Source organism: Myodes glareolus, chromosome 21 (assembly GCF_982192425.1).
Source record: "Myodes glareolus chromosome 21, mMyoGla1.1, whole genome shotgun sequence".
NCBI classification, from domain to species: Eukaryota; Metazoa; Chordata; class Mammalia; order Rodentia; family Cricetidae; genus Myodes; species Myodes glareolus.
The window spans coordinates 46,531,984-46,556,889 of NC_142046.1; the positions used below are offsets into that span (position 1 = coordinate 46,531,984).

The 24,906-nt window shown below is 39.9% G+C and overlaps 1 protein-coding gene across 2 annotated transcripts in view; it reads right to left on the reverse strand.

The window, feature by feature from the left end:
* The window catches only part of Grb14 (growth factor receptor bound protein 14), a 109,155-nt gene that overhangs the window by 61,969 nt on the left and 22,280 nt on the right, over positions 1–24,906 (reverse strand). The gene's annotated exons all lie outside the window — the stretch shown is intronic.

A 24,906-nucleotide genomic window follows, 5' to 3' on the forward strand; every position in this document is an offset into this window, starting at 1 on the left:
AATAAAAATTAGAATAAAATCATGGGTTAGAGGAAGTTCACAAGTGAAACAAAACAAAACAAAAAGAATAATGCTTAACAAGGAAGTTTCTAAAAAAGAAGGAAAGAAACACTCAAAAATATCCAAAAATGTTGCAGGTAAAAACTGGTCAGTTTTCACAGTTGGGAAGTCAGTCTGGACTGTCACATTGGCAAAGTCTGCCGAACCCTTAGTGCTTCTTGTCAGTGCCCCACAGACTGAGCACTGCCCTCAGCCCTGAAGGCACATTGTCGTCTCTAGACAATAACAGGGCTTTGCATCAACAGGGCAGGCGGGAGCAGCAGGACTACCCAGACACACACTTCCCATTTCACTGCGCAAACTGCTTCTTCCTGAGGATTACCTCGCTGTCCCAGCGGAGTCTGATTTCTGCACAAACTGAGCTCGTCTTTCTCAAGAGAGAGCGGCACTGCTCCTCCAGAATCCCCACTCTGAATTCCAAAGCCCAGTGTCCCCTTAGCTTAGTGTCTGGGAGCAGGGACAGTAGGTGTGCTTAAGGTAGGTAATCTCAGACTGGCCCGGGTTGGGGACATCAGTTTGATCCTTGTGCAGTAATGTTTATCATGAGAAAAGTTATCAGCATATATTCATTTCACGAAGCAATGATTTCACAATAATATTTACAATCTGCAAACCCTACATCGACATTTTCACCTTATTATTATTACTCTCTCTGTCTCCCACTCTGCCAAACTAGAACCTTCTTCCTCTTAAATATCCCCTCTAATTTTATGACGTGTATTTATTGTGCATATGTGTGATCACATGCATACCACCACACATGTGTAGAGGCCAGAATACAGCTTGTAGATATCCGTTGTCTTCTGAAACTGATTGGGTGGGTCCAGAAGTCAAATTCAAAATAACAGGCCTGGCAGGAGGCACCCTTACCTATTGAGCCATCTAGCTGACTCGCTTCAAACCTTCATGATGTCCACATGTGAAGTGTGTGTGTGTGTGTGTGTGTATGTGTGTGTGTGTGTGTGTGTGTGTGTATGTAGGTGATCTTCTCAACGAAAATTACTGCAGAGATGGGGCTACTATCTATGAAATAAAAGATAGGTAAAATTCTGGTATCATCCTGAGCCAATATTGACAAAATCTTCAATACCTACATAGTTTCAAGAATATTATTCATAATATTTTACTTTACTGTATCCCCAATTTCAACATAAATATTGTAAAGTATTATTTTAGTCTTAAATATCTTCTTGGTGTTTCATCAAAACCAAAATCATTTATTTCACTATAACAATTAAGAAAATAACCCACCGTGTGTTCACATTGTTAGACATTAGGTATATTACTAAATAAGATACATCACCGACTCCGAGTAAAATGAGCATTTAAATTAAAGCATCACACTCTCTAGCTGGCAATACTAATAGCTATTAAATGTCCAATACCAGGGGTGCACCACGGGAGAAGAAACTGCACATTAGGATAAGGCAGACACCAAGAAAGACGCCACACTTTTCTTCAGAAATTATTAATAGAAAAGAGCACAGAGCCTGAGAACTAATGGGGATCTATGAGAAGATGTCAAGTTTATGCTCAGGTTGGAAGTCTGGATGACTTCAAACTAGCATTGCTTTGCATTACTCCATGCAAATCCATAAAAGGACTCTATCGTATTAAGACAGAATCCAGATCTTGAGTTTACCAACCAACATCCAACATATCAAGCCTCTACAAGTTTTAAATCATTTGACAGATAGTTAATTTATCAAGTGTAACTATTACAATCTACAAAGTGTACTGTATATTCACGGGGGCAGGTATAAGGAGAGAACCTACATGAACCTCTTAGCCAACCAAGTTTGTGCTTTATCCAAAGCAGCCTTCCCCACCCCTTCATCTGTCCTTACTGTGCTAGTGAGCTACCCACCTGAGGGAAATTATTGAATCTCCAGGTACATCATCTCTCTCAAAGACCCACATCAAAGATCACTCCGCCAGGAAGTCATCCTTCCTTCTAAGTCATAGTAGTTGTTGTTTTGTGCGTTTTTATATCCATTGCTTGTGTTTGGGTCTGAGCTTAGTATTGCAGTGGTTTAATAACTTATAAATTCTTTTACAATTTGTAGGCAATTCTGCCTAAGGAAACTACAGTCCTTATCAGTGGGACTCAGGTCCTAACTTTCCCTGTTCTTCCCAGAATACCTAGCAGGGCACTCTCTGTGTAGAGTGGACATTACTTATCTTCATGCACAGTCAATGGGGAAAGACTAGTCACTCTGGCCACAAAAAAAAAAAAGCCTCCCTTATTTTAACTTATGGCTAATTCTGCATAAAAATACCCATTTACAAGGCACTGGCTATTTCTTTTTGGTTGTTTGTTTGTTTGTTTGTTTTTTAAGACAGTGTCTCACTTTGTAGCTCTGACTGGCCTGGAACTCTCTTTGTTGATGTTGGTCAGGCTGGCCTCAAACTCACAGAGATCCACCTGCATCTATCACCAGAGTGCTGAGAGTAAAGGTGTGGACCATCCCACCTAGCAGAATATCTTTGTTTTATGACATTCTTGGCACAGCTACTGGCATGAATGCTAAATCTGCACAGTGTTCTGCAAACACGAGTATCAGAAGCAGTTTCTTACAGCAGCCAGCGTGCATAGCCTCTACCTCTACGTGAAAAAATCAGAACTTCTGTCTCTGACACCATCCATCCTTCTAAGGCCCGCTGCTTCTCGGGCCTACCACATGCTGTCGCTTCACCCCAATGAGCCCAGTGTTACCAACAAGGCTTTTCCCTCTTCACTCCAAGTTATTTCCTTTCTTGGAGAATGCCTAGAATATCTTACCAGGTTAACAACTCACAGCAAATGTCTTCTTAAAAGAAATCGCTGAGTGACTTATACATAAGCCCTAGTGATGATGGGAATCACAGTGTATACTTTATTCGATTATTTGAAAATGTCCCCGCCTGTTCTACCCAAAGTTGTTCCTAGATCCATTATCTCAGCCTGGCAAGGGGGTATTGTCTCAAGGTGGATTAAGTGGACACACACACACACACATACACACACACAAGACTTAAACAATGTATTAAGTTTTGTAATTGAATGTAAAATGAAGAAAACCCAAAAGAGAGACATAACAAAAGATTAGAAAATTCTAATGACAAAGAATTTAAGAATAAAGGTAAATCCTAGTGGAAAATCTGCACAGTTATTCAACGAAAGTCTGGAAAAATGGGGCGAGGCAGATAGGAATAGCCACTCTATGCCACTAAAGAGTATAACTCTCATCTACAGAATAAAAATATACATTTTGGTATAAATTTTATCTTAATGTGGAAGATCAATATTTTATTTAGGAATGCTGTTTAGGAAGATTAAGGGTATAACATACAGAGAAATATCAGATGAGGAAAAGTGCAAACTTTTATTTTTTTCAAGACAATGTTTCTCTGTAGCTTTGGAGCCTGTCCTGGAACTAGCTCTCATAGACCAGGCTGGCCTCGAACTCACAGAGATCTGCCTGCCTCTGCCTTCCCAGTGCTAGGATTAAAGGTGTGCGCCACCACCACCCAACTGACATGAATATCTTGATTAAACACCTTCAGTTGTTTTGAGGATATTATTAAGAAAAGTAAGCTGAATGTGTGAATCAAGTACTTACCTTTCTTTCCATCCCCTCAGAACTTCAAGTGATATGAAGAGAACAGAATGAAGAAGGGGCAAGGGAGGAGAGGAAATAATATCCTTGCTGAGAAAGAAGGTGTCTCATTCTTTTATTCTGGGATGGGATAAAAATGATGCTTTATGGAGAAAGGAAACTAAAACAATTTCTACAATTAAAAGAACCCTGGAGTTTCTTTTATTTTAAAAACACAGAATTAGATCCATCCCTTTCGCATGAGAAGTGACAGGATGTCCATAAACTCATGAGAGACTGAAAAGCACTTGAGAAAGAGGAGGGAAGAGAACTGAAAGGAGGTAGTCCTCAACCCTCTTGTGACCCCAGGGTAAAGATCCTAGAACCACACACCAAAAACAATCCCAGGGCCTGAAGCAGGGACTTAACATAACAGAAATGCAGTACAGGCAACACAAAGCCTCCCACAAAGATCCTCTTCAAAGATTTCCAAATAAGTGTCAACACATTGGAAAAACAGTAGCAAGAAATATGGAATTTGCACAAGCAGAAAATGAAGATCCAATTTCAGTATATTAAATTCCCCATGAAAATTGCAATTACAGCCAAAGAGGTGACAGAGATAAAAGTCAGCCAAAGTGAGAAGAAAAATTACCTACTTGTTTATTTAAAAAAAAAATACTTTCAGATGTAAGAACTGGACTGACAAGATGGCTCGGGGAGTAAATGTGCTTGCCTCCAAGACTGGCACTAAGATTGACCCCAGAACCCAGAAGGTAGAGAGAAAGGAGAAACTACAAGCTGCCCACTGACTTTCACATGCACACCATGGCACATGCTCCAACTCCAAAACTGAAAGATTTAAAAGACAAATCTTCACAGAAGCAAATAAGAACAATGGTAAAAGATAATCAGAAAAGTTGAATATAAGAAAAAAATGATAATATAATCTTAGCATAAAGTTTGAGTACTTGGTCAGCGAGACTCCCATGAGCCCCTAAAACAATTCAGGCAGTTTCCACTACTGTGGGTTGCACACCGAAACTATATGAAAAAAACCCTAGGGCTCAAAAAAAAATACATATAGAGGAGGATTTAAAGAAATCAGGCTGTGACTGAGAAGTGTTTTGTCTGCTGGCTATTCCTCGGAGCATCAGAAGGAACTGTAAAAGCAGCTGAACAGTCTTACTCAACTATTATGCAGGGCACAACACTGCAGACTAGTCGGCAAGATGTGTTCTTGAGAGTAAGAGTGACAAGTTTGCAAAGGGGGCAACCAATCACTTTTCATTAGATTTGACACTGATTTAACAAGAAGGAATTCATGTATAGTACTGTAAATTAAAAACCCAAGGTTGGAGAAGTCATAGGACGTAGTGGGAGAGCTGTTGTTGTTTTGATGAATGACCGTGATTTCCTTGTCGAATTGCCTTTCAAAATCACTGATTAAATCCACACAGTAGTATGTCTTTTTTCCACAGTGGTTAGCAGTTACTGTAAAACTTATAATGGATCAAAGGGCTGAAAACATATGAGTATTGAATGCTCATGTATAAATGGCACCACTACGACACTCCCTCCAATTTTCAGGAAATATCACAGAAAGGACAAAAATAATGTTGTGAAAAGAGGAAAGGATAGCTGTGCTGTGAAGTACTGACTTCTAAACCTGACATTGTTGCTGCACTCTTGAACTATCTTTGAAATCTACACAAGACAGAGACCTTCAATAGCCTTTCAAGGAAGCAGGAAGTACTCAGGGGTCCCCACACCTCTCTGAAGACTTATACCCAGTTATTGGTTTAATAGTTTGGTGGTATAGCCATTGATAAGGTGCCCATGCTCCTATTAAAGAACCCTCACCCATAATACTATTTACTCTAATTAAACTTATTTAGTTACAAAACAAAGTAATAAAAACATAAAAAAGAAAAGGGCAAACTTTTGGGAACACTAGGGAAGTATGTGCCTTTCATCTAAAAGTTTGCTTTTGTTCAAGAGTAGAAGGAGGTTAGTTGAGAAGTGGGGAGATCAGTGGGAGTGGGAATAGCACTAGATGGAGAGGAGAGAGTAAAAATCATCAAACTGCATTATATACAGCCATCCCTTGGACTTCTCCTGTATTTGTTGTAAAAAAGAAATTTGGTAAATGGAGAATGGTGAGAGATCTAAAAGCTGTCAACCATCATTTTACTTTCACAGGATCCCATAGAAAGAATATCGCTCCCATGACAGCTGAAAGTAATTCTAAAAGACAATGTCCCCTCTCCCAACAAAGTTTGTCCTCAAGGTTAGGGACATCAATTAGGGGTTGATTATAATTGGTATAAGGCTGGGGGTTGGGAGAGAAATTATGTAGGCTCAGGGATCTCTTTGAAAAAAAGAAAGAAAATTAGATGGGATAATAGATTAGTGTAAGCTTACTCACACTAATAATAATAGTGAGTAATAGAGCTTGTGAACTATTATTTATAGGCAATTTACATTGGTTTAGATTTCTTTATATGGATGCAAACTTAAATTCTATTGAATATGTTCCTATTTTGGTCCATAATATTTGTATACTTAGGCAAATTTATTTTGTCATATTGTATGCATGCATGCTTCTACCTCTGCTTAAGACATTTTGTATATTGATACAATTTTAGGATTTATTTATTATATTGCAATATACAATATACAGATCTACTTCTGATCAAGATACTTAAACATTGTTTACATTTTGAGGTCATTGCTCTCATTTGTTGCACAGTTGTTTAAAGATTGTTTAATACTCTAATAATAAATCTTAGTCTTTAAGTTATATAAGTATTAAGAATTAAAGGTCAATTAAGAATAAAAGGTCAAAAAAATCCTTGTTTGTCATACTTATTGTTAGATTAATCAGGTTCTTTAGATGCATGGAGATTGTATTCTGTATAGATAGATAATCTTCAACCACTTCAAAGAGTTGTAGAATATGGCATTTAAATAACTTAGGGTTCTGCTGACATGAGACACGATTGTTCCTGGCAACACCAAACTATTCCCTAGAGAATGTTGAGCACCGAAGACACTCCACTTGGACTTTGTTTTCTTCTTGGCAAAACTAGCCTTGAGCAAGAAACTGCCTATGCATTGATCACTGACAAAATGCATGAGATCTGGACAGGACAAGCAGGATACAAGAAAGAAAGACTGTCAAATCTTGTAAAGATAGGGTAAGACAGTTTTGAAAATTTTCCTGTCTTTGACAATGGTCTGTCAGTTACTCTAGGCCTTAGCCAAAGTTGGTTGCTCCAAAGTAGCAAGTAAGATTTTGGGTGATTTCCCAGGTAGCCAGTTGTCTCTGTCATTTGTTGCACATTTTGGAAGCTGCTTGATTGCACTTTCTGCTTACTCAAGTAATAATATTTTCCTTCTCGGGTCTTCAATGGGGTTGAAGACTAGATAATTGTAGTTACTTCCCTCTCATAACTTGGCCAAGTTATTTATTATACAAGACTTAAACTCATTAGGATATGATAATTATTGAAACATTTATCATGTTTCTTGCTTGATATTCTGTATTCTGGTTGTAATTCTAGTTTTTATACCTGATATTTGTTTTTATTGTATATAACTTTGTATTAGGCCTAAAACTCTCTTATTTAAACAAAAAGAGGAGGTACTGTAAGAATTCCTACAGCCAGTAGTAGCCTTTAAGTTACCTGCCCACTTGGGTGTGGCCTCTTATACTATAAATGTTGATGTAAAGCATGGGTCTGGCCTCTCTTCTGGCAGCATGATTCAGTTTCTGTTCCCCATTCGTGCAGAGAATTGTAATCTGTGAGTATACCCCTAAATAAATAACCCTTTATTACACCCAATTCTGAGCTAGTGTGAGATTTATTTTTAGTGTCCTTATTCATCCTCTTAAAGTTAAACTCTTTGGATAAAAATCAAGAAAGATCTGATTGTTAAGGTCTAAGATGTATGGGAAAGACAGGTGGTGGTGATGCATGCCTTTAATCGCAGCACTCAGGAGGCAGAGGAAAGCAGGTATCTGTGAGTTTAAGGCCAGCCTGATCTACAGAACAAGTTCCAGGACAGGCTCCAAAGTCACATAGAGAAACCTTGCCTCAAAAAATGAAAAGAAAGAAAAAGTGATGAAAAAAATCCATCCCTTAAATATTTTGGTGCATTCAGCCTGCTACCCTTGAAAGAATAACTCTCATGAAACATTTTATGAAAGAAAATATAAGATTTATAAACAAAAAGAGTCACTAATAATAAATGCAGCAATGCTTAGAAGTTTACAAAATAAAAAAACTTTTTCTCTTGGGACTTTCTCAAGTTTGCTCAAAGATAAACTGTAGCCATCAAGAGACGATGGGATACACATGAGAGAGCCAACTGGTCTGGAGTAAAGACTGAAATTAGCTGCAGTACTAAGGTTCAACCAAGTATATGATTGTGCAGTCATAATAAAATGCAAATAATATAGACCATAGCAGTATGGAAAAAGCAAGACTTTCTAAATATGAATCAAAGTCTAAGGAGGACATGACATGCAATACACACTTCACTCCCTTGGTAACTAAGAACAAAGCAATATAAAATGGTAACTCACAAGAGAATTTTAAATAATTTATTTCACAATCCTAAAATCAGCTGACAGAAAAGGGAGGTGTAAAAGCAAAATATTAGCTTTATTATTGATCTTTGGAGAAGAATGGTAATTTTAAAGGTTAGTTAAATTTCTATCTAATTATCTAATAATTACTAGCATAAAGGTAATGAAAATACAAACTTCACTAATAAAAAGTAAACATAAAGTTCAGAAAAATGTCTTGACTTTTTAATCTATACATTGTGAAACAGTAGAAAATGACAGTAATAACCTAACACTTGCATGATGTCTCAGAAATATTATGCAGATAAACTTGCCTACCGAAAGGAAACACATTTGCAGTTTAATTGCAAAGATCTTTCCACTTTATTCTGTGGGAAAGAGAAACCTTTATAAACCAGTGATCCACAGAGCCAGAAACAAAAGAATAGGAAAGACATGTAGGGCAAAGAAGAGAAAAAGAAGGAAGGAGGGGAAGGAAACAGATATAAAACTCAGGTGAATGTGAACTCAGTGAAAAGCATCCAACATGAAAGAAGAAAACAGTACAGTGCTGGATGGTGCAATCCACATTAAAAAGAACATGAAGGTGAGTATGTAACACATTTATAAAGCAAATGCAGATACTAAGAGAATCAGATTGCAATAATATAGTAACAGACTTTTATCCAACCCTCTCAAAGTGTAAATCACAAGGGAATTAAAGACAAACATAAATACAAATGAGCAGCAACAGGCTAACATAATAAAGCCGATCGAATTGCTCTATAATAAACTTCAAAGTAATTTTTTTCTTTCTTATTTTTTCATTTTTTGAGACAGAATTTTTCAGTAGCTTTGGAGGCTGTCCTAGAACTAGCTCTTGTAGAGCAGACTTTCCTCAAACTCACAGAGATCTACCTGCCTCTGCCTTCCGAGTGCTGGGATTAAAGGTATATGCCAACACCTATCATGGTAAAAAAATATTTTTTTAAAAAAAAAAGGTATATACAGGAGAAGCGTTTTCCTCCCTCCAGAGAAAAATCACTTTGATGCAGTAAGCCATGTGTCATAAGAAACACACAAGTAATTTGTAGGTTCTGGCCCACAAAGAGAAGCAAAATATGGAGTTACAGAGACTGGCAAGAGCTTTGGTCGGGAAAGAGGCCTCTGAGCCAGATGGTACGAGAACAACTTCCTTGGAATAAGTGGGAGGTAGAAATCTCAGAGAAAGGTAATGCTGGGGATCCAGGAAACATACTGAGATTTACTGAGTTTTACTGGAGGGCTCTATAAAGAACGAATTTATTAAAAAATAAAATTTATGCCCTGGCAATGCTGAAGCATGCATCTGCAGCCCATGTATGGCAGTTCTGTTGAACTTGTCTATATTGGGTATAGGGGGCACAAAACTGTGACATTTCAGTAAAGCCAGTCTCCTGCACAGCTTGAAGACTGAGCTGAGGAGGCATATTAGCCAGCCCTATCAACAATTAGGATCTAAGGAAGACTCTAAGAAGGAATGGGAAATGACCACAGCGATGCCTCTGTAAACGCTAGCTGAAGCTATGTGAGAATACCATAAAGCCCACTGTCTATTGTATGGATACCTACCTGAAAACAAGCTCTAAGTGTAAGCTCATCAGTCAATATTTTCTCCCATCTGCACACACACTTTGATCCTTTCCTTGGAACTGACCTCTGTATTTGTCCCATAACGCACCGTTCAAAGGGCTTTCACAAATGAGTTAGTGCTACCTTGAAGACTTGGGTCGTGTCCAATAACCTTCATGCTAAAAACAGCCCAGACAGCACTGTAGGAGCCTGAGGTCTATATTTAGACTTGAGTCCCTTGATCAAAAGGATAGGCTCAGAGCTACACAGCATCTGAAAGGGTAAGGATGATTGACATATTGAGTCCTGACCCCTCCTCCCAGGGATTTTAATTTCCACTTTATAATGATACAATTGACAATCAAAGATGTTAGAGGTTAATGCTCTCAAAACCACAAGACTGACAAGCATAACGCTTAGCAAAATTTGGGCCCAGAAGAGGAAAACAGAAAAGAAAGCTAACAAAACACATCATGTTCTCTGAGCTGAAAGACTGTGGGGTTGAGTTTAAAAGAGTTTACCAAGGATAAAGCAGGAGTCAGCTTGGAGTCTTCTAAAAAAAATTACTTTTAGACTATTGAACGATAATATCATAATCCCAACCAGTGAAAACTACAAGGCCTTCATAGAAAGGTTTAAAAATCAGTAAATAAAGCAAAAACTCTTAAAAATAATAGAACTCACCTTGCAAGTTTTTTTGTTAATCTACAAAATTGGGTATCACATGACAACAGATTCATAACTTTAAAGCTCTGGAAGCAAAATTATTTTGAACGTGGAATTGTATACTCAGTCAAATGAAATGAAAGGAATTATTGTCACACAAAGGCACCCTTTAGAAGCAGCACCTCACTATAAATATACTCATATTTATATATAATGAGTATAATAAATTGTACTCATTCTGTTTCAGGCACTGCATTAGGTAGCCATCATTTCGGGAGATAACTTCAAGTCAGTTTCTCTTGTCAAGTCAAGTCACTTCCTCATAAGAGAAGTGTCTTTTAGCTAATCATAGTAATAATAAATTAGTTTATTGGCATACTATATTGTTGTGGGAGTATCTTCCGCTGCCTCAGCCAATAGTCGCTGAAGCACGAGCCCACAGTGCAACGGGGAGCGCCTTCCGCTCCGTCAGCCAATAGCTGCTGAAATACCAGCCCACTGGGGCGTGGTATATTTCTCTTCTAAAAAGAGCCACAGATCCCGGATCAGGCCCTCTTGGTTCCAGCGCCTGGTCCTGGCTCCTGCTCCCGCCTCCTGCTCCAGCGACTAGGCTCCCTTCCTGACGGTTTATGGTGTATGTAAGTTTTACCCCCCAAAATAAATAACCCCTTAAAACATAACTGGTGTGGGATTGATTCGCCGATACTATATCCCCCAATGCGTTTCACTATATCTCCATGGTAATTGTCTTTAATATAAAAGTTGGCATAAAATATTGTATTGGCTGCATTAGCTAAGTCTCTTACTATGAACTAATAAATTATACTATTAACAATGAAAGGGAAAGTGGAAATGGGAGTCTGCTAGTATCTTTTAATTAGTTTAAACAAAATATTCAAGAGGGAAAAAAAATCTCTGCCTATTTTTATTTGAAAGACCAGAAAATGATGCTTAGGTTTACTTCCCAAAAGAAATGTTTATTCTTGATACCAATTGGAGTGAAAAGCAGAACAGATAAAACATTTCTCACGGAAGTAAAAACTAGCCCCCACCCATGAGTTTGGTGGATAAAGAATCTCTGAAAGCAGAAGGTTGAAACACCCAACAGGGCTTTCCAAGGGTGGTGTCCGCCATGGCAGCTTGGCATGCCTTGAAGTGAATGCCCGATCCCAAAGAGAACCTTGCACTCTTCTGAACTCCCTGATCATTCTTTCCTAGGCTCCCAGAACACAGGCATGGTGGTTCTATTAGTTATTTTCTTCCAAAGCTATGAAAAATACCCGATTTTAGAAAAACATCTTAAAGAAGGAGGGTGTCACTGGCCTCTTCTGGGTAGAGAAGTACAGCACTGGGAACACAGACTACCGCAACAGCAGTACAAATTTCCTCAACACATCTCGGGGTGCCAGGGATCAGAGAGTCCTAGAATCGGGGTTTGGTTAGAATCATTGAGGACTGAACTTAGTGACCTGCAGCTGTGATTGACAGCTAAACTCCTCTCAAAGATTCCACAACCTCCTCAGACAGTGCCACCAGCTAGGGATCAAGTATTCAAACTCATGAGCCTAGGAGTGACATTGCTCAAATCTTAATACTGGACCTAAAAATTAAACCAAATGCAAGAATTGATTCCTTTTCAACCTAAAAAAGATGAGTCTGCTTCTAAAACTACAAGTCATGGGTTTTATACCTATGGCCATGTCTCTAAAATATTATGTCATGTGAACAAATGCTTTTTTTTTAATTGCTCAAATGATTCATTTAGTGGTCTTTACTAAGATAAGGCAATTAAAATCAATGCCCAGCCAAGGGCGGGCAGAAAATGCAGAAATGTTGCCAAAGTACCTTGTCTTCTCAGCAGCATCCTTATGCTCTCTCATTAGATGCTCCTAGGCAGACTTTAATAAACTCCTGAATTAAACAAGGGCCAAGGAATGGCTCTCCTCAAACCAGCAGACCATCTGGTCGACTAGGCTGCTTCTGCCAGTGGACACAGAGGAAGCGTTGAAGAAGCAAATGTGGGCATTATTATAGAGCTGTATGAAGGTATAGAGGAAAAAAGTATTCTTGACAGTATTTGTGGGAGATTATGCAATGTTTAGACTTGAAGTTCAAATATTGAGGAGATATGATTTCATGATAATGACGCTGATTTGAAATATGCCGGGAGATCTAGATGGCAGTAAATGAATGAAATTCTTCAAAAGTGATTGTCTCAGATATTATTGAAGTTTCATCAAGCAAAGCTTCACACAAAATTGTTCCAAATGCACTTATCTTTTTATTTTATATTTTTGAACATCCTTTTCTATTTGACAGATCAATAACAAAGTAAAGGCTACTATTGTACGCTATAAATGAGGCAAAATTGTAAACTATTTTTAGTAAAAAGACTCTGGAATCAATGCAATAATTTTTGAATGCTCAGCTTGCTGCAAGATATTTTTTTTAAAAAAAACCAGTATCTTCCGTTTAAATATTCAAGACTCTTTGGTGAGAATTCCTTATGAAGGAAAATCATAAAAGGACTTCTTCTGGATAATGTTCAGGTGGCAGTGGTCATGACCCTCAGTCCAGCACACGACACATGAAGACGGACGGAGGAGATTCACAGTTTCTGTATGTTCACTGTACTCATCACAGAACACAGAGCCTTCCCGTCATTCAGTCACGCAGTCACAGAGCTAAAATGGATGATTAGTATTCAATTGCCGTTCACCGAGGTATATGGTTACTACATTTTACTAACCACATATTGTCCTGCGGCAAAGTATTGGGTTCAAGCCACAGCTACACGAATGCTTTGAAGAAATCCTGTTCTAGAGAAAGTGAGCACGCTGAAGATCCACAGAAAGATCTCACCGGATCTGTATTCTTAATCGAACGAAGTCTTTATCATAATTGGCTTGCATTGCAATCACATACCAGGCAGCTGATAGACAGAGAAAATGTTTTATTCACGGTTCTGGGGGCAAAAGGCAAAGCCTTCAAACTGAAGGCGCAGCCACTTCCAGATTAAACAGGAGTCTTCATCTGTTTCCTGGGGCTTCACTCAGCTCCCTAGGACTCTAATTCCATTTGTGAGGATTCTACCCTCCCTCCCACCTTCTGACCTACTGATCTCCCACGGTCCCCACCTCCTGTCTCCATCATGTTCCAAGTACAGATTTGAACACAGGAAGTTGGGAGAGATCACATGTTCGCCCCTTTGTGTTCCTCTGCAGAGGCGTGCTAATGTTTCTTATTGCAGACCCTGAGCTCTGCAAGGTCTCGAGACGAACTTCAGATTCTCAACACCTTCGCTCCCAGTAGATCCCTCATCTATTTCCCCAGAATTAGCACACCACAACTATGTGAGTTTTCTCTAAAGCAGATACTCTTCAGGCACTAAGATCAATCACCAATTTAGTAGGCAAAATAAAAGTTGCTTACCAATCGCTAAGGCTCAGTTACCTATTCCAAAGTTACTTGGCCATAACACTGTCACCAGAACCAAAGCCCGTTCCCAGCGATTAGCTTGAATGGGCCTGTCTTTATCCGAATGTGTCTCTTCTGATAAACAATAAACAAATTAATAAAACACTGACTTTAAGCCCCACTAAAATAAAGCAATTCTACCAGTTTGGAGAGAAGAGAAGCAACCAGATGATTGTTCATTACATCAAAAAATTGTGAAATTGACATTCAGTCACCTCTTGAGAGAGCATATAGCAAGCTGTCAACACTAGGTAAGGCCAGCCTCTTCCAATCTACTGTGACGTCACTTGTGCGCCTATGCTAGCACTCGGGTCTACAGACAAGATCCAGTCACATTCTTTGCAGAATCACAAAACAGCATCGCCATTACTTTGATTTCATGTTCTAAGTATACAACTGCACCAGTCCCACTTTTTAATCCATACTTGCAAACTTTCTCTTGATTTATTTCAAAACTAACGACACTACCTGTGGAGTAGCACTCAGTACATGACTGTAATCCTATATCAGTTACATAGTCTCTTAAGGCAGCAAGATTACTAGGCCTAATGAATGTGTATCGACACCGAGAAATTGCTTTCAGTGCTAAGAAAGAGCTCATTGAAGAGAGTAATGCATAGGAACAGCCTTCTTTATATTCAATTGAGACTTCCTACCAACCCCAGTAGTCTGACACTCCAGCAATTACAATTTCCTTTCTACCTCCAAATTTCTATGAACGATTAGGATGGAGGAAACATACAACAGACAAAACATGTGCATTTTACCTCCCCCACCCACCCCATGCCATCATAACACTTGGGATTCCAACTCCTGTTCTAACGTGCTGCTGAATTATCCACCAGGTGAGAAAGCCTTCCAAAGCTTCACGAATCCAGAGAAAAATTTCTATTCCCTATGAATCTTCCAGCCGAGAATATCTCCTCATTCAGAGCCTTGGGCCCGGAGTGCCACAGCTGTCTTTACTTTGAAAATAAAAGAAGTTGTGCCATGGACCAGAGAGATGACTGAGTAGTCAAGAGCACTGGCTGTTCTTCCTCAGCACCTGAGTTTGATTCCCAGCACTCAAAGGGCAGCTCACAACCATTTGTTAATGCCACTTCCAGAAGGTCTAGCGCCCTCTTTTGGCCTCCAAGAGCACCAAGCATACACATGGTACCTAGACATATATACAGGTAAAGCACCCATATACAACAAAAAAATAAAATAAACCAAAAAGGGAAAAGAAACAGCATGCTGGGCCAGGCATTGTGATACACTTCTTTAATCCAAGCCCTTGGCACTTGGGGAGCAGAGGCAGGTGGATCTTTGTGAGTTCAAGGCCAACCAAGGCTAAAGAGGGAGAAGGTTGAGCGTGTAAGACTAGGAGTAGCTGGAGGCCACAGCAAAGCCCTGTCTCACAATCAGACAGACGAAGCCAAAGGTCCCACCAGGTTCAATAAGAAATCCAGTTGTTTTGTAATCCTCAGAGAACAAACAGAGAAAGCCAGCCTCTGCTAAGCCCCAGGACTGTTGATCTGCAAAGGCCCCAGGCAGCCATGTTGTCAATCCTTGGGAATCTCTGTACCAATTTTCTGGGCCCACTGCCTTCTCTAATATAGTGTCCATTTTCTGGGAGTCCTAGCAGACATGCTTGGTATTCTTTCTGAGAAATGCTAACTCTGTTTCATACCAGGTCGTTTTGAAATTCTCTTGTGCAGTGAAGTAAAAGATCTGACTCTCCTGGAGTGGAGGTCTCTCAAAAGAACTCTGTGCCCTGGAGATCAATCTGGCCTATGGTTCTGGCCTACTCCTATTGCCTCTGTTAGAGGATACTGGCCCCCAAACTGAGCAAACTGGCCATTACTTTATGGGCAGAATAAAATGGGTAGTCACGTTTCTGATATCTTCACCCAAGAAGTAAATGACCACAGTAACTGACCGAAATCGATAAATGGGACAGAGGTAACTTCAAAGACACCAGAGCTAATACTGAGGGAGTTGGCAGAAAATAATACAAGAGATTATATAAATAGAAGACCATACTTGGAAATAAGAAAATTGTTTTCTTAGATATTGGAGCCATAATTGCTGAAAACAAAACTTTATCTCAAAGTGAAAATGTAAACTAATCCCTACAAAACAGAAAAAAAGAGATTAAGGTAAAAACGATTATATTAAGTCAAGAGGGCCAACATTTTATCTATGCAATTTCAAAAATGAGAAGGAAAGAAACAAAACAGAGGGTAGAAATATTCTGCAGAGAAACACAAGAAAAACAGAAAAACAAACTCCAAGTTAAAAAGGTCATAGCGTTCCCAACACAATGAATTCCTGAACAAGTCTCACACTGAGCCACCAAATATCGCTGATAAATAGATGACCCTAGGAGGAAAATCCAGGTCCCAAGGAGACATCTCAGAACAAACTTTTAATAAAATAGGAACAAAAGAAGAAAATACCTCCAATGGGGTGAAAATGATTATAATTCTAAACTCAAGCCGCTGACTTCACAACTGATAAACATGAAAAAAAATATATAAAATAAAATAAATTACTTCTCATCTCCTCTCAGCAAGATACCCCAACACAAAAAAGAGAAAGGAAGAAATTCTGAGACTCAAAATGAGGAATCTAAGACATGAAAGAGGGAAGGGGGCTTCTAAGAGGAAATGCAAAGCTGCAGACTGCACTGAGCAGGGCTGGAGAGAGGAGGGCAGAAGAAGAGGTCGGCATTCGGAGAGAGATTCTGGGATGGAGAAGGGGCTGACAGATACCTGCACCACGGCCCTGTGGAAGGTTGTGTCGAATTTAATCAGTTTCCCTGGGAGGATTTGGTGATCAGCTGAGAGGAAAAGAAACAGATATAACAACAACACAACTTTTAACCTTAGGAAAACAAAGGTCTCCTTGTAAAAGCAGTACGATCACAATGTTCTATGCAGGAGTGAATGATATGTGCACGCTTATTTTAATGGAGTTACAGAAAGAAAAATGGCGTACACACACCAGTGAGGCTGTCCAAGAACTCAAAGCCCTAGGCCACCCTAATGGGAATCTCATGTCAGGGTTCTGAAGACAGACTTGGGGAAGGACTGTCTCTCTAGTTATTCTTCTTAATGTAGCTACATTAAATAAATCTTTCTCTGCTTTTTCACTACTGTGCATCTCTTTCTTTGGCTGATTGAGGTTAGAGGTCAAGCATAGTTGGTTATAGATGCCAGGACCCAGGTTCAACCTCTAACAAATCCAAGAACTCTGTACCACACAATCCAACATTAGATATATTTTACGTAGATATTGACTGAAACACTCCCAGTCAGGTGTGATATGAATCCCTATAATCCCATTTGGGAAACTGGGGAAAGCAGAGAGAGAATTTAAAGCCACACTAAGATATATATGGAGACAGAAGGAGGAGGAAGAAGAAGGGGAAGAGGAGGAAGAGGAGGAAATTTTTAAATAACAGGAAAGGGGGCTAAGTTATTTGGTGGCATTTTCCTATCAAGCAAGAAGGTTAAAAAGAGCCACCTCTTTTTTTAAATAAAACTTTATTTCTGGGCTTTGTGATCATGGGCTATTTGGATATAAAAAGTTTGTATGTGTACACAGGACTATATTATATTTAATTTTCATGGTACAGAAGGAGATAAGTGATAAAAAGATTGCATGTGTACACAGGATTATATTATATTTAATTTTCATGGTACAGCAGGAGATAAGTGATAAAAAGATTGCATGTGTACACAGGACTATATGTTGTAGGAGAAGGTGCCTTTGTTTCATCCCGGTGCCCGGTTAGCTTACACCCAAAATAATCACACAGAAATTGTATTAATTAAATTACTGCCTGGCCCATTAGCTCTAGCCTCTTATAGGCTAACTCTAACATCTTGATTAACCCATTTCTATTAAATCTGTGTATCACCACGTGACTGTGGTTTACCGGCAAGATTCTAACCTACATCTGTCTCAGGCAGGAGATTCATGGCGTCTGCCTGTCTGTCCTTCCCAGCATTCAGATCTGTCTATTCCGTCTACCTAATTTCTGCCCTATCAAAAGGCCAAGGCAGTTTCTTTATTCTGCATACCATTGGTGCGGAAGCATAGAATGTGTCTGCTCACTTTCAACATGAAGTCCAACTAAACATCAGGGCTAACTTGAAAAGCTAGCTTGCTTGCCTTTTGTTAGATGCATATTTCCACTGTGTTTTTCTTTGTAAAGCATAAGAGTTGAGTGGGATTGTTTAACCAAGAACACTAAATAATGCATGTTTTGTACCTCAAGAGATCAGACGCCTCCGAGTTCATATATACATTCTGACTACCTCTAGGAACACTAATTGAACTAGCCATCATCAAAGATGGGAAGAAGCAATCGATTTCCTCATAAGAGATTGAATAGCTTTGTTTTTTTCCCTCTGAATATAGTGTACATGTTTTAACTTAACCACTAAAAACTTTCCTTGAAACTTCTATGGCAAAGGGAAATTTATGAAAATTAAAATGGGGAATGCATGTTCTGACTTCATATTAAACCCCAGATTAGTCCATGCCAGGCCTCAGGTAATGGGTCTTCATGAAAATAATTTTATTCCTCAGCCACCACATTTGAGTATCAGGCACTTTAACAGGTCTATGTCAGATCCATTCACCATAGCTCAGCTCAGTGTCTGTACGCAGCAGAAACAATGCATCCATTAGATACAACAGTGAAGCAAGAGAGAGATGAGTAGATACCTCCAGGACCCAAGAAGGAGTTTATAATAAATCAGTGTTTGCAGCGTCAGACAGATATTATGGATTTTCAGTTTGGAAAGCCCACTCTTATTCCATAGACACTTTAGTGCTATGGATGACTGAGCTACAAGCTCACTACTTTGATGATCTGCTCATTCAGAGGAGCAGTCATATAGATTCTAAGGGCACAGATATTATAGATACTCTGAAAAATAAATTTAATGGAGACCACGGAGAATGTGGTCCATTTTTCTTGAAGCTATCAGGACACACTCTTCAGAAAGGCTAATTATTCATTCTGGGATGGCAAAGTATGTCTGAAGGGGCAAGATAGAGATGGATTAAATAAGATAGCATTCAGGGGTGGGCTGTTATAGATCATATCACAGAGGCCTGGCAAGCAACAAATATCTTGTATTCCACTGGATGGGTCATAAGAAGTAATCCAAGTGTCCTGGTTGGGTTACTTTATTTTATTTTATTTTATTTTGCAATTTAACACAACCTTAGACTTATCAAGGGACAGAGAACCTCAAATGAGAAAATGCCTCCATCAGGTTGCTTGTAGGGGGCCCAGACGACGATGAGTAGTGCCATCCATGGACTGGTGGTCTTGGGGTTAGAAAAGCAAACTGAGCAATTCAAGAGTCAATAAACACCATTCCTCTATGGCTTCTGCCTTAATTTCTGCCTCCAAGTTCCTGCCTTGAGTTCTCCCCGTGATGAACCTGAAAGTATAAGATGAAATAAACCCTTTCCCCCAACAAGCTCCTGCCTTTAGTTCTCCCCATGATGAACTGTTGCTGCCCCTGGAAGTGTAAGATGAAATAAACCCTTTCCCCCAACAAGTTGCTTTTTGTTATGATCCTTATCACAGCAAAAGAAGCCTAAGACACCAAGAATTCCCAGACAATGGTACCTTAGGAATTAAGAATCCAGAGAGAATATGGAGCTGTATCTTAGGAAAGAAGAGACAGATAGGATCTAAGATCACTTGAGTAGTGGTTAGCACTAGAAACTAAAGAAACTCTATAGAAAACTGTCTTACTGGAATGTGTCTGGTGGGGCAGGGCGGGGAAAAACCATGGGTTGTATAATCTACATCTATATCTAGATATGAACCTGTGATTTTCAATGTCCTGTATTTCACTCTATGTAAAAAATACAAATTAGCTTTTCTCAGAGGCAAGAGATTCTGCCATGTCTCAAAGAACATAAGCTTCGCCTTGGATGTGTAACAAACATATGCCAAGATACACCAGAGTAATTTCATCTTTTTAAATTCTTAGCTCCTAACTAATTTGTGCTGTAATGAAAATGTGAGCAATCCCCAAACCCAAATGACATATAAAGAAAGTAATGAATACCCCTTGTGTCGTTGAAATGCAAATTTCCTTTAAAATGGGACCAGGGGAAATAAAACTAAAACCCTTGACATAGATTTTCTTGCATATTCTAAATGTCTCTTAAAATTAGTATGTAGGATTCTCTCATAGCTGAACTTCACTTCTAGGCGACTTGAGGAATTATTTGAAGTATATTTAGTCTAAGAAGATAAAAATAGCAAATACTTTAGAATGGCTAAAGTGAAATCCTTGATAACTGCAAAGGGAGATAACACTTTTTGGAATGATTTATTCTTTACTTGGGACTCCTTAGAATCTTATTTTTACACTTTAATCAGGCTCAAGGCAACATAAAACTCAAAACTTACCTTGAACTTTTCCAACAATCATCATCTTATCCTTGGCAAAACCTGGAACTGTCACAGTGTCCATTATTTTGCTTGAGAAAAGAACTGTGGTTTGCTATTTCAAAGAAACTGTCAGAAGAAAAAGGATTCCTATATGGAGTCCTTTGTCTTCAGAATCCCATGTAAACTCTTCCTTTATGCCTTATTCTGATGCATGCTTAATGTCCGTTTTCCCTTGGCATTAACGAGCTGACAACCGACCTGTAGCAATTCACAGTTCCAGGGTCTGAGGATGTCCTAACAAGAGAACTAAGCAGCATCCTCGAACCAAGGCAATGTGGAAAGGGAAGTAAAGGGGAACACCAAGTACAAAATTTAACTTTAAACCCTTGCATGCTCTTGCTGCATACAGCACCCGGGCTAGAAACATGCCAGCCAGCACGTGCTTGTGAGCTGTCAAGCTAATGCCCATCTGGTGCACTCATCCTTTCGTGTCACAGATAGACAGGTGCACACAGAAGCCATAGCCCTAATCTCTGCTCATTTTACTTGGCGTTGCTAAGTGTTAGTGATTATAACAATAAACTAATTGTAGTCCCTCTTAAAAAGTTTCTAATCTAGTAGAGATACCTAGAATTTGTTTAAGCAACAGGCTGGAGGTACAGGCCAGTTGAAAAATGTTTGTTTAGTGTGAGGAAGAGCCTGTGTTCCATCCTCAATAGTATACAAACACACACACACACATACACACACACACACACACACACACACACACACAATTTGTTTTTTGCCTTTGTCCATAAATTATTTATCTTAATTTGTGGCAAGTGAAAATATATAGTGATACCCTTCACATTCCCTAAATCTAAAAGTAAATTGAGGGAATCTAGTTGACTATATCAACTAACAATTCCCAGGGCCTCAAAGAAACTGGATTGAGTGAGGAGGAAGCGAGAGGGGGAGAAAAGGAGTGGAAGGAAGAGATGAAGGGAAGGTGGGAAGAAAGAAAAAGGGGGAAAGGAGAGGAGAGGACGGAGAGAGGGGGAATGAGAGAGGTGGGGGGGAGGAATAGGAGGGAAGAAAGATTAAAAGAAAGACAAAGAAAAACAGTTTTCCCTCTAAAAGACGCAACACACAGACACAATAGGCCTCATTCGATTTCTCTTAGGAGGAAGATGACAGAGAAGAAAGAAACAAACAAAAGGAAAGGAGTCCTTATAAGACTCTGAAAACAAAGAGGGAAGGAGATGTGCCGGGGGCTTACTTGAAGCAATGAAATTAATCCGAGTAAGACCTGAACCATGATGCTGGGTGTTCCCTCATCATGAAGTAGAGCACACTTCTCCACACAGAGCATCAAGAACTTTCCTTCCTGCTGCTTGACCACACATTGGGATACGCAAGTGCACTTCAGAAGGCACCCCCCTCCTCGAGAGCTGAGAAAGGCAGACATTGTTTCTAGTGTTGGATTTTAAGTACAATACTTGCTAAATTCAATTCGGAATGCTTCCATGGGAAAGTGCGTTCAAGGTTTCCAAAGGGATGTCTAGAACGTAAACATCTGCAATTGCCTGTATACGAGAGCACATAGACCCTGGGCACGTGCTATTTGTGTGTATTGCTCTTGTTTAGCTTTCTGTAGCTGAATGTCAAATAAAGCAAACACTGGAAAGTATCTGCATAAGAGCTTGTAAGAAACACAAAATGATTGGGCTAGTTACGCCTATGATAAATTCTGCTTGGTGACCTGGCTGAGACTGGCAAAGTTCTTCCCGAAGTGGCAGTTACTCTGCAGGTGTCCCTAAGTCATATTTCTGTAGCTTCGCTCTCCAGCTACAACAGGCAAAGTTAACGATCCTCTGGACTCGCCAGCATGGAGTGCGTGGTACAGACAGGGCTCAGAAAAGGCAACTCAAAAGTTCCTGAGAGGAAACTGGGAGTCAACCTCCCTCAGGACCCAGCAATTCCTCTCTTGGGAATATACCCTAGAGATGCCCAAACATACTACAAAAGCGTTTGTTCAGCTATGTTCATAGCAGCACTATTTGTAATAGCCAGAACCTGGAAACAGCCTAGGTGCCCCTCAATAGAAGAATGGTTAAAAAAGGTGTGGAACATATACACATTAGAGTTTTACTCAGCGGTAAAAAATAATGACATCTTGAATTTTGCATGCAAATGGATGGACATAGAAAACGCTTTACTGAGTGAGGTAAGCCAGACCCAAAAAGAGGAACACGGTATGTATTCACTCATAAGTGGATTCTAACCATAATTAAAGGTCTTTGAGCCTATTATTCGTGATCCTAGAGAAGCTAATTATTTACCTATCCGCCAGGAGGTAGGAAATAGTCAAGAGTCCCAGGTAACCTTGGGTGCATGGGGGGGGGGGGGGAGGGTTGATGGAAGGGGAGAGGGTTAGAAAGAAGGGAGTAGGGGAGGAATGGAGAAAGCTCGGTTGACCGGGATGGGGGGAAGGGAGGAAGGATGAATGTGGGATCAGGGAAGAATATATTTCAACTAAGGGAGTCATATTAGAGTTTACAGGAAACTTGATTATATATGGGATCCCAGGTCCAAGGAGAGATCCCCAGATTGTTCTCTGGACAGAGGAGGGGGTACCTGAACCGGCCTTGGCCCGTGACCATACTGATGAATATTTTGCTTATCACCATAGATCCCTCATCTGGCGTTGGATGACGATACAGATGGAGGCCCGCGTTGGAGCACCGAACTGAGCCCCCCAAGATCCAAACGAGGAGCAAAAGGAGGAAGAAAATGACGAAGGACTGCGAGGGATACTATCACCCACTGATACAAGGGGTCGGATCTAATGAGAGTTTACCAAGGCCAGATGGACCGTGACTGAACGAGCATGTGATCCAACCAGATTCTCTGAATGTGGCCGGATTTTCTGAATGTGGCTGGCCTGCAGTCTTTCCGAGAAGCCATTGACAATGACACTGGGACTGGTTTCCTCTGCATATACTGGATTTTTGGGATCCAGTCTGTTTGGATGCTCACCTTCCTGGACCTGGAGTGAGGGGGGAGGAACTTGGACTTCCCACAGGGCAGGAGACCCTGACTTCCCTAGGGGACAAAGAGGGAGGAGGAGAGGGAGGGGGGAGTGGGAGGGCGTTGGGAGGAGGGGCGTAAATGGAAACTTTTTATAATTTAATAAAATTACAAAAAAAAAAAAAGGAAAAAAAAAAAGTTCCTGAGAGTGTCCAGTGAGCAGAAAGGAAGCCGTCAGCCCCTCAAAGCTTCAAACTCACACTGGTACATCCAGCTTACACTGCTAGATAATTAGAGCCCTCCAAGATTCCAGAGGAGATTAAGGCTCCTCCCCTCACCTGGAGGTTTAAAAAAGAGTCCCTAATCATAATTAGTCCATGATAGCCTGTATCTGGGTGTGGACACGGGCATTAACAGTTGTTCCTCTGTCCAGTGTTCCACAGGTGCTGCAGAGACTATAAACGAATATGGAGCAGCCCCTTCCTCATCCAACACACTGGGAACCGAAAGATTCACAGTTTGAAAAAAAGAATGATTAAAAAAGGTATTCATTTTCTAATCTACTTAGCTCAAGACCTTTCGGTTCATTATAATTAACAGATAATTTATGTTTTAAAATCATTTATGGAATGCTGTTACAGAAAGGAGACGGCTAAGTTATACATGAAATGTCTGCGTAGACAGTAAGTCTAGAAGGAAGGATAATGCTGACGTGATACAGCCTGATACGTGTCAGTTCTCAGGAAAAACACTACACAACGCTTATTCAAATAAACCACACATCTGTACGAGAAATCTGCCAAATATAGTTTCATACTCAACTAGGCCATTAGCATATCAAAATTTAAACTCTCACAATTAAAACACACACACACACACACACACACACACACACAGCCTAAAAGAGACACTCCCTGGGGCCAGTGTTCATAATACAATGTGAGACCATGACACGAATCAGAATTACCCAAATACAACATTTTAAATACTTTACTTCAAGTAATTGCCTTACAAGAACTTCCCATAATCCTCCATTCAACAGACCATTTGTTTTAACAAATTATTTTGCTCTAATAATCCGAACAAAATGAACTAATCATGTGATCTAGGAAAGTTTACTCTGAAGAATAAAATAATCAAATCAAATCAGGCAGTAGCCTCCCTGTGTCATTTTCAAAGCATGCCACCTCTGCTGTGCGTGTCTGGAACTGCCTAGGCCGAAGCATATTCACACAGCGCCCCCCTGTGAGCTCAGCAGCCACTCAGCAGGCCTGGAGCAAAGGCAACTCCCATCTGCCACACAAGTTCCTTATTCGACGGTAAATACGCTTTCATTTTAAAGGCGACCTCACTTAAAATCCAAGCAAAAACTAGTCAGTTTAAGACGAAGTAAAGAGATTTCGACAAGAACTGTCCGTAGAAAACCTACAGATGCAGAAATCTGTCACAAGCATATGGTGAGAAAGAACCACTTCCTCCCGTGAGGGTGGCAGACTGCCCAATGTTTCCTGGAA